This window comes from Cupressus sempervirens, chromosome 3 (assembly GCF_028749045.1).
Source record: "Cupressus sempervirens isolate cs-2001-9-10 chromosome 3, ASM2874904v1, whole genome shotgun sequence".
NCBI lineage: Eukaryota > Viridiplantae > Streptophyta > Pinopsida > Cupressales > Cupressaceae > Cupressus > Cupressus sempervirens.
The window spans coordinates 574,431,167-574,446,304 of NC_143120.1; the positions used below are offsets into that span (position 1 = coordinate 574,431,167).

Genomic DNA, 15,138 nt, shown 5'->3' on the forward strand with positions numbered 1-15,138 from the left:
ATTTTTTGGTTCAGTCTTTGTTATTCTACCTTTCATGACTGTTGGTTGATTTCAACATGTGCAATATCCCCCTCTAATAATAAAATTTTATAAAATATTTAATCAAGATTAGTAAATATGAATTATATATAGTGAATATTTATTCATGAGTATATTGTTTTATTGGTCAATAAGATAAATGTTTCAGGAAAATATATATATATAATAATTAATAATATCATTATTAAATTAATGTTGAACATATAAATATACTACTGATCAATGAATTGATAGACGGTGAATATAGAACTCAATATAAACTGAGGGTAATTGTCGGTCACTACCAAACAGAGAAGAACAATGGTAATAAGCATCAGATATATTTCTAAGAATTACTTAGTGAAGGAAGCAATGGAGAACTGCATTAGAATTAAGATCAATATATCAAAATGAATTGAGGGATCAAAAGAAGACCAACGTACAAAATCTAAAGTAGCCATTAATATACTGGATCCATATTTAATAAAATACAACACCAATGATCAGAATAAGATAAGTTTTCATATCGTAAAGGGAATAAAAGAGAAGTATCACTGCCATTAAGAAGATTATCATCAAATATAATGGGCAGAACTAATTGAACATCCAAACGCCGAATGATTATTGGCAAAATATAATAGTACACAATACCGTGAATATTTCATTAGTATACCGAGTATGTTGCATTAGAAATGGGGAATAGTCAATGGTTGATTATATGCAGGCTGCCTTAGTCTTCAGACGGCAATTAAGGAGGAAATCAAAACTTAGTCTAGTCTAACCAATATCCTTAAAAGTAGTGATTACAAATATGTTTTGTAGCATTAACGATATTGTCAACTCATTATTAAGACTGATAATATTAGCACCTTGATAGTCAAGAACAATACATGTTAGATATATGGTGTCAACTGAGATAATAAGAGCAACCTGGTTAATTACGAAGGACAACCACCATTGCAAGAATTGTGACTGTTGGCAGAGACATAACCTCCCATTTATATCAAAGGGATATATATATGGAGAATATGAACCTCATTGAGGAATCATGGAATAGGATGATAAGAAAGACATATAAAAGGAAATCAACATTAAGAATATGAGTATATTAAATATGCTCATAGCGTTGACAGTGAGGAGTACCCAGTCTCTAATAAAAATGTGCTGTATGTTTATGTGGTAAATTCAGTAAGCTTATATATTGTCAATAGTTCAACTTTATTCTGTATATATACACAAAGATATGTGACTGGGAAATTATATATATAGAAGTAATATATATTATATATAATACAATAAATATATATTCATATATATATATATATATATATATATATATAAAATCAGAAAGGAAAACATTGATGAATATACTTAAACCTTCAAGTAATTATTTATATATTGAAGACATGTTCAATCCTATTACTAAGAAGGGAAGACTGAAATGTTACCAAGGAGGGGCTTGCATAAATCCAAGCAAATTGATCTTATCCTAAGAGAGGGCAGGGGTCAGCATCCGTAAGCCTTTGTGATATGGACTTGGACCTGTAAACTTTGAGAGAATCCATTATTGGTTTCTAGGCAAATTGGATAACCCCTACTCCTTCCGTCTTTGCACTAGAATAGTAATGGATGTTAATACTTTGTACAGATACCTTGAATCTAATAAAATGAATGACTATTCTTATATGGGGTCATTACAATCCAAAACCCAATTATGAAATATAGGATAAATTAAGTAATGTCCCAGCAATCGACATTACAACATGTACTTCGTACAGATACCTTGAATCTAATCAAATGAATGACTATTCCTATCAGGGGACATTACAATCCAAAACCCAATTAAGATATAGGATAAATTAAGGTCGGTCCCAGCAATGGACATTACGACATGTAGTATCTGACTTGTTCCCATGAATCCAGGCCTGTGAAAGATGGAAGTTGATTGAGACAAATATGTCTTTGCAAACGCAGTACCAGTTTCCAACAAAACATTTGCCTCGTGATTTTAGGACTGAACAACAATATCAAATAAGATACAGCTTTGAAATATTCTCTAATGAATCTCTGTACCTTGTTCTGAAATTTCCATGTTTTAAGCACACACTTGTAATATGCAAGAACAAGTGAACTGATCAATCTGAATAGCCTTTTGTTGCATTTAGTCAAAGCATCAGTATTACTTGAGGAAGTCCATGTCTATGGATTGTGCTCTACTGACAGACCTAATCTTGTCCTGACGGATGGAATAAGCATGTATTTCTGCCATTCCAACCCCCAAACATGGTGTCCCAACCATTGAGAAATGCACGTGTTATCCAGGCTGCATAACACGCTATTCTTACTTTCTGCTCTTTCTTTTATGGCAGTTGTTTGTCTGTCAGCAAGAAGCTCATTTGCAACTGTACAAACGTAAATGTCCCCATTTTTGGCCCTTCCTGTATCCATGGTAGTTCCATCTTTCTTGGAGGAAGAGATCCTTATCAGTTAGGAGTTTGGTTTTAGGAGTGAACTCTGGGGATCATATCAAGTCCATTGATGCTTTTTGGGATCAATTTAGTCATTTTCTAGTGCACTACAAACATCTTGGCAGAATATGCTATTTTGGAAAGTGTTTTAAGTTGGATTCCCTCAGACTTCAGTTCTCGACTGTCTGCATTTTCCATCTCTCAATACTGTGAGTGCGATAACTAATGAGTTGAATAATTAATTTAAGATTGTCCAAAAAGCATATTAAAAGACAACTTTAATTTTTTATTTATATAATGATGTGACTGTAGAGTCGAAATAATGAAATAAATCAGTTTTTTGATCAAAAAGGATTTTCTAAAATATAAAGTGGTTTTTAAGTGATTTTCTAGAAGTGTCACAAGAATGGTTATAAAAGAGAGATTGATGCAGGAGCATCCTAGGTTGCATTGCTATCCTGCATGTTTGTTGAGTTCGCAGTTGATGTCGAGTTCTCTTTAGTTGCTGACTTATCTTTGGTTGCCAAGTTCTCTTTGATTGTCGAGTTTTCTTTGGTTGTCCTCTTTGGTTGCCGAGTTCTTTGTAGATTGTCAAGTTCATGTATGTGCCGAGCTTGCCGAGTGCCAGTATTGTTTTGGGTCTTCTTTGACCGAATTGTCTGTCTGGTTCCAGTTTGGGCCGACCTTGCTTATTTAATTTCGTGATGTGTATTTGCTGAGAGCTGACTTGTGGCTTGGTTTGCATTTAACATATGGGTTTATTAAGTTGGTATTTGTAATAGGTCGACTTGTGGCCATGCAAGTATTTAAAGGGGTCTTGGGTAGAGTCTTAGGGTAGAATAGGAGAGTAGCAAGAGCAGAAGTAAAGTTGGAATGCGAAGTTTGTCATTGAAGATGGAAACCTGAATTGTAATGTTGGCCGTAACCTAGAAAGCCTTATAGTTGGTATCTATGTTGATGATTTGATGAATTTATAAAGCATTTTGGTTCTTCTATCTCTTTTGGTTGTTGTTATTTGTGTTGTTTTCCGCTGTGTTTACTCTCGCAGGTGGCTTGGATAGCTGGGTGTGCCTTTGGCCCTAGTTATCACATGTCATCCTTGCATCAAATGGTATCAGAGCCTGAGGTTTATCCTTGTGTAGATTGGATCGTGTAGAACCCTAAGTGAATTTGGTTGTAGAGTTGCAAATCTGCGGATTGACCTACAACTTGCAGAGGCTTACGATCTTGCAAGAACCTGATTGTAAAGATGGTTCAAGGTAGAGGAAATGCTGACAATGTCGTATTGGAAACATTGAAACAAAATGCAGCCAGATTAGATGTTGTGTAGACAGCCTAGAGGAGAGGAGCGCATCTTGATGATGTGAGTGATGATGAAGCAGCAACACCAAACCCTAATCCAGAACCTGAAGAAGATCAAGATGAGGCAAGATTGTTGAAAGTATTATCTAGGGAAAATTCAAAGCCTGTTGTAGAAGTTCTTCCTTATGATGGAAAATTGGATACCAATGTTGTGTTGGATTGGATCTCTGAAATAGAGAAGTTCTTTGAGTATGAAAACACTCTTAATAATAGGAAGGTGAAAATTGCAGGTACTAGGTTGAAAGGACATGCCTTATTGTGGTGGGAGCATTTGCAAAGTGCTAGGCAAAGGAGAGGAAAGGAGAAGATCAAGACTTGGCCGAAAATGGTGAATAAGGTAAAGAACAAGTTTCTTCCTACTGATTACCAAGTTAACTTGTTGAGAAAGATGCAAAATTTGAAACAAAGAGACATGACTGTGAAGGAGTATACTGAGGAATTCTATAGATTGGACATCAAATCTGGACATGTGGATGATGGTGTTGAGAAAATTGCAAGATACATAAATGGATTGAGATCTAGGATTCAAGATGAGATAAGTTTTGTGAAATTGGAAAGTGTGGAGGAAGCATATCAATATGCCTTGAAAGCTAAGGAGATCTTGACAAAGAAGCACGAACAAAGACAAAGAGGTAGAGGTGGTAGATTCCAGAGAAGCAGAGGTAGATCTTATGGAGAAGGTGGCAGATCTGACAATTCTATGCAAGATAAGGGCAAATCTTAATGGAAAAATGATGATAAAGGCAAGACTGAGTGGAAAGGTGGTGATTCTTACAGAGGAGGTACTGTTCTTACCGAGAAAGAGGTAATTATTATTCTAGAGGTAGTTTTCATTGTAATGGTTTCAGATGTGGTAAAGAAGAGCATAGATCCTTTGAGTGTAGATCCTCTGAAAGTGGGCAACATAACAAAAATGTTGTGGTTCAAGGAGACACTGAGGGTTCACCAAGTGGACCTGAGGCTCGAGAAAAACTGATGGTGTGGAGGGAAGTGATGAGGAACCTATCCTAAGGAGAAGTCTTTTCAAGATGGCTAGAAAATGTTGCAAGGTGATCATTGATGGTGGAAGTTCTACAAATTTGGCATCAGAAGAATCGGTTACAAAGTTGCAGTTGCAGAGATTGGAGCATCCTAAACCTTACCATGTTCCATGGATCAAAGATGAGCATCAGATATTGGTAAGTGAACAATGTATTGTGAAGTTCAAGATTGGACATTATCTTGATGAAGTTCTGTGTGATATTATGCCTATGGATTGTTGTCATATTCTGTTGGGTAGACCTTGGCAATATGATAGATATGCTATACATGATGGAAGATTGAATCAATATACTCTTTGGGTGAATGGGAGAAAGAAAATATTGCTGCCCTTGATTGAAAGTCCAGATGAGGTTAATTGTACTACTGTGAAAGTTTGCATGGTTAATGGAAAGCAATTTGAAAAGGAAATGAAGAAGAAACGAATTTGTTTTGCCATAATCCCTAGGAGACCGAGTTGTGTCAGTAGCAACCAACTATCAAAAAAATAGTGTTAACTGAGTACCAGTCAGTAGCAACCAAGTCACAGTAGTTAGTGGTAACCAAGTTACAGCAAAAACTAGTAGTATTGACTGAGTGCTAATGGAAATTACAAATTTGTTGAATGAGTCTAAAGATATTATTGCAGAGGATATACCTGATGGTTTACCTCTAATAAGATGTATAAGTCATTGCATGGATCTAATTCCTAGAGCTAGTTTTTCAAATAAAGATTAACACCATATAGATTAACACCTACTAAAAATGAAGAACTTAACAAGCAAGTACATGACTTGTTGTAGAAAGGTTTGATCAGAGATAGTTTGAGTTCATGTGTTGTACCTACTGTATTAACACCTAATAAGAGTGGAGAATGGAGAATGTGTACTGATTCTAGAGCTATTAACAAGATCACAGTGAAATATAAGTTTCCTATGCCAAGGATGGATGACATAATGAATTGTTTGAGTGGAGCAAAGTATTTTAGCAAGATTGATTTGAAGAGTGGTTATCATCAGATCAAAATCAGAGAAGGTAAGACTGTTTTCAAAACAAAAGATGGTTTGTATGAATGGTTGGTAATGCCTTTTGGTTTGACTGATGCACCTAGTACTTTAATGAGGTTGATGAATGAAGTCCTCCACAGATTTTTGGGTAAATTTGTAATTGTTTATTTGGATGATATTATAATATTCAGTAAGACTAAGGAAGAACATCTTGAGCATGCTAGACAAGTATTGCAGAGATTGAAAGAAGAGAAGTTAATGATTAATCAAAAGAAGTGTTCTTTAATGTAAGAGGAGATTGTGTATTTGGGATTTGTGATTTCAGCTGATGGTTTAAGAATGGTCCTTGAGAAGGTTAAAGCAATTTTGGAATGGCCTACACCTAAGAATGTGGGTGAGGTAAGATCATTTCATGGTTTGGCTAGATTTTACAGGTGTTAGCCGACTGGATGGTTCCGGCGGTATTTTGCATTCTGTAGCCGACGGTCCGGCGATGTTCTTGTAGCCGACGGTCAGGCGATGCTTCTGTAGCCGACGGTCCGGCGGTGTTCCTGTAGCCGACGGTCCGGCGGTGTTTCTGTAGCTGACGGTCCGGCGGTAAATAGTTTGTAACGGATAGAATAATTGTGGCCGACGGACTCCTTCGGGAAGGTTCGGCAGTAGTATTTATATCCCGTCTGGGATCATTGTAAATCAGGAATCATTCATCTACTATTGCGAATATAATACTGCTGTTCGTGTTCTATTGTCTGTATGCATTCATCTTTGTCTCTACGCTAAACATTTGGCGTCGTTGCCTTATGAATCTGGAAGGTGGGAGGAATGAAGATTAATGCCAAATCAGCTTAACAAGGATCGAAATAAGGCGAAGGGAAAAGATGGAATCCGTATTGCGCAAGCGAATTTAATTCTAGCACAGCAAGCCGAACGCCGACGGAGATTTCAGAGGATTGTCGACGAAAACCGAAGTGCGGAGGAATTGTTGGAGGAGACTCGGCAGCGGGTGGAATTGGTGGAAGAAGCACAGCAGGAGTTCTTGAAATTGTGTTCGCCGAGGGAAGAAAATTCAGACGGGAGAGCATCAACTCGCACGGCTCGCGGTGCCGACGGAGCACGAGCGTGGAGTGACCTCTTCGTCCAGGATAGACTTCCGCGGGAAACAATTTCGGAGGATCCTCCGTCTTCACCAAGGGTTGCAGCTGTCGACACCTCCAGTGTGGGAGTACAGACTGCCGGTGTGGGAGTGCCGACCACTGTAGGAGTGCAGACCTCCAGAGTTATGGCGGGACCCAAAGAAAAATTACCAAAATTTGAAGGCGATGGTACAGCTGACCCCCTCCAACATTGTAAAACATGTGAGACGATCTGGCGGGCAAATGGAATCACAGATGCCGACGAATGGGCCAGGCACTTTCCGGCAACCCTACGGGGTGTCGCGATTGATTGGTTTTCGGATATGGATCCGCAGAAGCTGGATACATGGGATAACATTAAAAAGGAGTTCTTGGCGGAATTTAAACTCTTACGGGATGATAATGAAATCGTAGCGGAAATTTTCAATACCAAGCAAGGGAAGCACGAAACTGTCCGTGTCTACGCCAGGAGATTGAAAGACTTAATAAACAAAATGGAAAGCAAGCCAGCGGATGGGTTGCAGAAAAGGTGGTTTGTGGACGGCCTCCGCTCGAAGTTGCGGAGGAAAATGAAAATTGTGCCACCGTCATCATATGTGGATGCTTACAACAGAGCCCTCGACCTTGAAAGTGAGCAGAAGACAAAGAAGAAGAAAACTAGCTCCTCTGATTCTGATGATGACGAGCCTGCCGGAGATGATAGCAGCGACGACGAAGGCAGCAGCAAGAAGGTTCGTGCCCTACAGAAGGATATGGTTCGCATGATGAAGGAATTTAAAAACATGCAGAAGGAGCCAAAAGGCAGTGAACTGTGGTGCACGGAATGTAAGACCGACGGTCATACTAAGGGATCGTGCCCGAAGAACCAATTCTGCGACATCTGTCAGATCATGGGCCATTCGACAAAGGACTGTCCTTTTAACATGAAGACAAGAGGATCTCCGCAGGTGCTTCTTACGCAGCAGGCTTTCCCGTCGGGCAATAACGAAAATGCAAACATTGATGGTGCCACACCCGGAGGGTATAGGAATAATAGCAGAGGGCAAAATAACAACAATGCGAATAATAACAATAATAATGGAGGCCGAAGTCGAACCCAATATGATGCAAACGGACGGCCGATCGTTCAATGTCGAGCGTGTAATTTGTGGGGTCATTTTGCGCGAGATTGTACAGTGGCAAACACACCGAAATTATTATGCAGATGGTGCGGACCCGGCGATCACGAAGATTCCAAGTGTCCAAAGGCTGGAGTAAATTTGATCACTGTCGGCACGGATGTAGAGGAGGTTCTGGCAATTACACGGAGGCAAGCGGAGGAAAAGAGAAAAGTGGGGGAAGTGCAGGCGGACATTGCAAAGGCATCGTCGGCGGAAACATCTCAGTTGAAGGACATCACAGGCACCTTGGCAAAGAACTTCGCAGAACAAAGCATTGTACGACAGATCTTACAAACGGAGATACCGGTCAAGATAAGTGATCTCCTTCTCACAATGCCCCAGTTACGGACGGCTATTCTGAATCATACACCGTTTTCGGAAGCACCAGAGGACACACGAAGGAATAGTAGGGAAGTAATGACAACAGATCCAATGCTGCTGGCACTCACCTCCGGACGGCATCCAGCGGTCGTCGAGATGGAGATTTTGGGAAATGTTTTGACAGAGACAATTGTTGACGGAGGGTCCGGCGTGAATGTCTTACCGGAGGATACTTGGAAGAAGTTGGGAAAACCGACGTTGTGGCCACCTCCATTTCAGTTGCTCACGGCAGACCAACATGGAATCAAACCGTTGGGAATTCTGAAAGCGCAACCGGTAACAATTGGTACGCAACCATTTTTATTGGATTTTGTAGTCATTCCATTAAAAAGAAAAGGCTATGATGCTATTCTGGGACGGGATTGGTTGGTGCAAGCAAAAGTAAAACATGATTGGAAACGCAATACCCTATCAATGGAGCGCGGAGGCAAAAGATTCATAATTGACCTGCATACGCAAATGGTCGGTGAGGAGGCAGCATTGTCAGATTCTGACAGTGAAGGCGAAAGTGATGACGAAGGACAGAGGAGAATGGAACCGGATGAAGGAGGAGTATTGAGACTTGACGGAGGATCGAATGACGATGACCTGGACTCGGTTAATGGCCTTTACCACTGGCAAATAGAAGACTACGAACTCTTTCCGAGTTGCAATATGCTAAGGGTCGACGAAGATGAGAAAAAGGAGGAAAATGAATGTCCGGAGGAATGCAGGGAAGTGGAAGAAGGAAAAATTGCCATGGTTGAAGCTGAGGGGAAGAACATACAGTCTCAACACAAAAAAACGAAAGATTCCACTGTCCGGTACATGGTGAATAGACCGCGCGGAAAGAAAAGGTCACACTGCAGCATAAAATTAGTGGAAGGGCACCGACAGCAAGGAAATAATCCAATTGTGCGACGACCGCAAGCACAGTGGGCAACAGAAGTAGCACAGAATAGACGCAAACTCTGGCATGACAAGCATCTGAGACATAACAGATTCCAAACAGAACAATTAGTACTGAAGTATGATGGCCGTAACGAAATCAAGCCGGGCAAACTCAAAGTGCGATGGATTGGACCATATCAAATCCGAGAAATTGGCGACACAGGGACAATGAAATTAGCAACCTTGGACGGACAAGAGATAACTCAGCCAGTTAACGGATCTAAGTTGAAATCATATCGTGTAAGGAAGTACTCCCCGGCGGTGAATCCTTCCGTGTCGTCAGTACAACATTCCCTGGCGATGACGTCACTCAGAGGTACTGTTGTTGAGTAATGTATTCTGATATTAAAAAAAAAAAAAAAAAAAAAAAAAAAAATTGAAAAAAAAAAAAAAAAAAAAATTGGAAAAAAAAAAAATAAAGCCTGACAGCCCCGCGGACTTGAAGTCCCACGGGAAGAAAGCCCCGCGGACTAAGAGTCCCGCGGGCCCCGCGGACTAGAAGTCCCGCGAGAAGAAAGTCCCGCGGGAAGGAAGGCCCCGCGGACTTAAAACCCCGCAGATCCGCAGACGGAAAACTTCCACGACAGTAGCAAGGTAAAGTTAAAACAACCGCGATTTATCTTCTCTCAGACAGTTTGGGTGGGCATGTTGAAGAATTTGGTGAAGAATTTGACCAGCAGAAGGCCGCGGGTAGGAGAAGAATGGGTCGCGGGAAGAAAAAAAGGCCGCGGGTGATGCAGAGTCAGAGGTTCAGTACTTATAATAAGAAATAAAAAAAAAAAAAAAAAACGACGACAAAATCAAGTTGTTCAGAATGAGTGATAGATGATGCCAAAGGGAAGGGGACACATCCGTGGTTGCCAGCAAGAGTGCAGAATTGGCAGATAATAACAGAAATGGTGTGTTCCGTGCATTTTTGTGTAGGTTTCGAAGTGCTAATTTGGTCTTGGCGGCCCGGGGCGCTGCCCCAGGACCCCGCCAGGGGCGTTGCCCCCTGGACCCCCAGTCGTGGCGGATATCAGTCGTGGGAGTCTGACTAGCTGAGAAGAGTTGAAGTTGCTGCAGGCATGGACTTTCTGTGTACCAGAGGCAGTGGGAGCAGGTGTTGGCTGTGAGGCTGTCTGGGTGGATGCGTAGAGAGCTCGGGAGGAGCTGATCATCCGGTTGGAGGCAGTGCAGCGACACTTGGCTTAGGGTACCGAGGAATTGAAAACAAAGAAAGCAGCACAGGTGGCTATCAAGATATTTTGTCAGTCGTCAGGAGACGACTTTTCTTTTTGGGGGGGATGGTGTTAGTCGACTGGATGGTTCCGGCGGTATTTTGCATTCTGTAGCCGACGGTCCAGCGATGTTCTTGTAGCCGACGGTCAGGCGATGCTTCTGTAGCCGACGGTCCGGCGGTGTTCCTGTAGCCGACGGTCCAGCGGTGTTTCCGTAGCCGACGGTCTGGCGGTGTTTCTGTAGCCGACGGTCCGGCGGTAAATAGTTTGTAACGGATAGAATAATTGTGGCCGACGGACTCCTTCGGGAAGGTTCGGCAGTAGTATTTATATCCCGTCTGGGATCATTGTAAATCAGGAATCATTCATCTACTATTGCGAATATAATACTGCTGTTCGTGTTCTATTGTCTGTATGCATTCATCTTTGTCTCTACGCTAAACAACAGGAAGTTTATAAGGAATTTCAATGCTGTTTGTAATGCTTGAGTGAGACAATGAAAGGAGATAAAAAGGAATTCAAGTGGACACATGGAGCTGACGACAATTTTGAGACTTTGAAACAAAAGGTTGTTGAGTTACCTGTATTGGCTTTGTCTGATTTTAATAAAGTATTTCAAGTTAAATGTGATGCAAGTGGTAGTGCAATAAGAGTTGTATTGAGTCAAGAAGGTAAACCTATTGTTTTCTTTAGTGAGAAGTTGAATGATGCTAAAAGGAAGTATTATGTGTATGATCAAGAGTTTTATGCTATTGTTCAAGCATTGAAGAAGTGGAGACATTATTTGATTCCTAAGGAGTTTGTATTGTATACTGATCATAAACCCTTACAGTACTTGGGAAGTCAACATAAGTTGAATCAGAGACATATGAAGTGGGTTGAGTACTTGCAGAGTTTCGCGCTTGTGATTAAGCATAAGAGTGGAGTCACTAACCGAGTTGTTGATGTATTGAGTAGAAGACGTTCTTTGTTGACCAAGATGAAGGTTGAAGTTCTTGGTTTTGATTAAATGAAGGAGTTGTATGATACTAATCCTAATTTTTCTGAGATGTGGAGAGTGTTGAGCACCTAGTTTGACAGAACAACCAAGATAGTTTGATGAATATTTTATTCAAGAAGGTATGTTGTTTAAGGGAATTTAGTTGTGTATACCTAAGAGTTCTATGAGTTTGAATTTGATTAAGGAAAAGCATAGTGGTGGATTGGTTGGATATTTTGGGATTGATAAGACACAGAGTTTGCTGAAGGATAAGTATTATTGACCTCAAATGTATAAGGTTGTTCAGAAGTTTGTAAAGAGTTGTGGAGTTTGTCAAGTTGCAAAAGGAGTAAGTCAAAATACTGGATTGTATACACCTATTTCTATTCCTAAAAAACCTTGTAGTGATATCAGTATGGATTTTGTTCTTGGATTGCCTAAGACAGTGAAGGGGTATGATTCTATATTTGTTGTTGTGGATAGATTTTCTAAAATGACTCATTTCATACCTTGTAAGAAGACATCAGATGCCGAGCATGTTGCTAAGATTTTCTTCAAAGAGATTGTTAGACTACATGGATTACCAAGTAGTATTATTTTTGACAGAGATAGTAAGTTTGTTGGTTAATTTTGGAAGACTTTGTGGAAGAAGATGAGTACTAAGTTGAAGTTTAGTTCTACATTCCATCCACAAACAAATGGACAAACAGAAGTTGTGAATAGAAGCTTGGGTAACTTGCTGAGATGTTTAGTTGGAGATAAGCCAAATAATTAGGAGCTAGTATTGGCACAAGCTGAGTTTGCATATAACAGATTTGTGAATGCAAATTTGTGAATAGGAGTACAAGGAAAACACCTTTTGTGATTGTTACTGGATGCAGCCTAAAGAGATCAGATTTAAGGGATATTGTTGGTGAAGAGAAGAGAAGTGTTGCAGGGGAAGAATTTGCTGATTTTATGAAGTCTTTGCATGAGGAAGTGAAGTTGAGGTTGGAACAAAGTAATCTGAAGTATAAGGAGAATGTTGATAAGTCTAGAAGACATCATGTTTTTGAAATTGGTGATGAGGTGATGGTTCATTTGAAGAAAGAAAAATTTCCTGTTGGAACATACAGTAAGTTGAAGATGAAGAAGTTTGGACCTTGTAAGATCTTGAGAAAGTTTGATAGTGGTAATGCTTATGAAGTTAAGTTACCTGATGACATGAATATATCTACTATATTCAATGTTGTTGATTTGTATAAATATCATGAGTCAGATGATGAAGTTGTTGTATCAGATAATTATCCTAAGTAGCAGATTGAAGAGGTTGAACAGATATTGGATTAGAAAGTTGGTGAGAGCACAAGAGGAAAAGATTACCATGAGTATTCGGTAAAGTGGAAGAATAAACCAGTTGAATATGCTACATGGATTTCCCAATTTGTGTTGGATTCGGCTCAAATTGTGACATCTCAATGATTCAAAAGAATCATTTTTGTCAACCCCGGTTGTCTGATGCAGGAGCATCCTAGGTTGCAATAATATCCTACATGTTTGTTGAGTTCACAGTTGATGTCGAGTTCTCTTTGGTTCCCGAGTTCTCTTTGTTTCCCAAGTTATCTTCGGTTGTCGAGTTCTCTTCGGTTGTCGAGTTCTCTATGGATTGTCGAGTTTGTGTATGATCCGAGCTTACCGAGTGCCAGTATTGTTTTGGGTCTTCTTTGACCAAGTTGTCTGTGTCTGGTTCGAGTTTGGGCCGACCTTGCTTATTTAATTTCGTGATGTGTATTTACTAAGAGTCAACTTGTGGCTTGGTTTATATTTAATGTAAGGGTTTATTTAGTTGGTATTTGTAACAGGCCGACTTGTGGTCATGCAAGTATTTAAAGAGGTCTTGGGTAGAGTCTTAGGGTAGAATAGGAGAGTAGCAAGAGCAGAAGTAAAGTTGGAATGCAAAGCTTATCATTGAAGATGGAATTCTGAATTGTAATGTTGGTCGTAACCCAAAAGGCCTTATAGCTGGGCATGTATGTTGATGATTTGATGAATCTATAAAGCATTTTGGCTCTTCTATCTCTTTTGGTTGTTGTTTTCCGTTGTGCTTACTCTCGCAAGCGGCTTAGCTAGCTGGGTGTGCCTTTTGCCCTAGTTATCCCATGTCCTCCCTACGTCAAAGATGGAGGTCTCATTTGAAGATTCATTTTGCAGATTGTCTATGGAAGATTTGTGCTCAATCACGAGTTTTTGATTTTATCATAGATTTAGTACCAGGAGCAGAACCAATTTCTCGGGCTCCTTACCAGAAGCAAAACCACCACAAAATTAATGAAGTTACAATTACAGTTGCAGGATATGTTAAGCAAGAAACTTATTCGGCACAATGTTTCACCATGGGGAGCCCTAGTATTGTTCGTCAGAAAGAAGGACAAGACTATGAGATTATGCATAGATTATAGAATGCTCAATAAGGTCACCATCAAGAACCCATACCCACTTCCTAGAATAGATGACCTCTTTGATCAAATGAAAGGCGCGACAATTTTCTCAAAGATTGACTTAAGCCCGAGATATCACCAGCTCTACATCAAGGATGAAGACATTCACAAAACTGCATTCAAAACTAGATATGGGCAATATGAGTTCACAGTATTACCCTTCGAGTTAACCAATGCTCCCGCAACTTTTATGAATTTGATGAATAGCATATTTCAAGATTGTCTAGATAAGTTTGTACTAGTCTTTATAGATGATATCCTAATCTAATCGGAAAACGAAAAAGAACATCAAGAGCATCTAGAAAAGGTCCTGCAAAGGCTGAACGAACATAAATTATACGGAAAATTGTCTAAATGCATTTTTTATCATAAAGAAATCCAATATTTAGGACATATTATATCAGCCCAACGAATAGCTATAGACCCATCAAAAATCAAAGCAATTAAGGAATGGCCTACATCTAAGAATGTGACAAAAGTTGAGAGTTTCATGGGATTGGCAGGATTCTATAGGAAGTTTGTAAGAAATTTCTCCAAGATAGCACACCCGATCAGTTCGCTTCAGAGGAAGGGAAAGAAAATTTAAATTATTATAATCGTTGAGTTGAATGGATTTTTCTTTTCTATTCATGTGAAAAGGGTAGTTAAATATAACCGTTGTATCCTATAAAATTGTTTGTCGTCAATTATTTTGTCTAACTGTTTAATAATGATGGTCGTTATCCATTATTTGTCATATGATGATGATAGTAGTTAGCAATTGCTTGGTTTCAGAATTATGGTTATTAACTATATTCCTTGCTAATATCAAAGTTAAATGTTATTATGGATTTATCATGGAACTTCTTATTATTGTGGAAAATGTTGCACAAGTGATTGCAGGACCGAACGAAGGGGAGAAGCATTGCTTAACAAGATCTATGGAATGGGGTACTACCTTAGTCCATTTATCTGGTCGACAAGTATGACCTCTAACTATTCTAGTA

At 39.7% G+C, this 15,138-nt stretch overlaps 1 protein-coding gene across 1 annotated transcript in view; it reads right to left on the reverse strand.

The window, feature by feature from the left end:
• LOC149567726 (tetratricopeptide repeat (TPR)-containing protein) overlaps positions 1–15,138 on the reverse strand; it is a 217,655-nt gene that overhangs the window by 122,053 nt on the left and 80,464 nt on the right. The gene's annotated exons all lie outside the window — the stretch shown is intronic.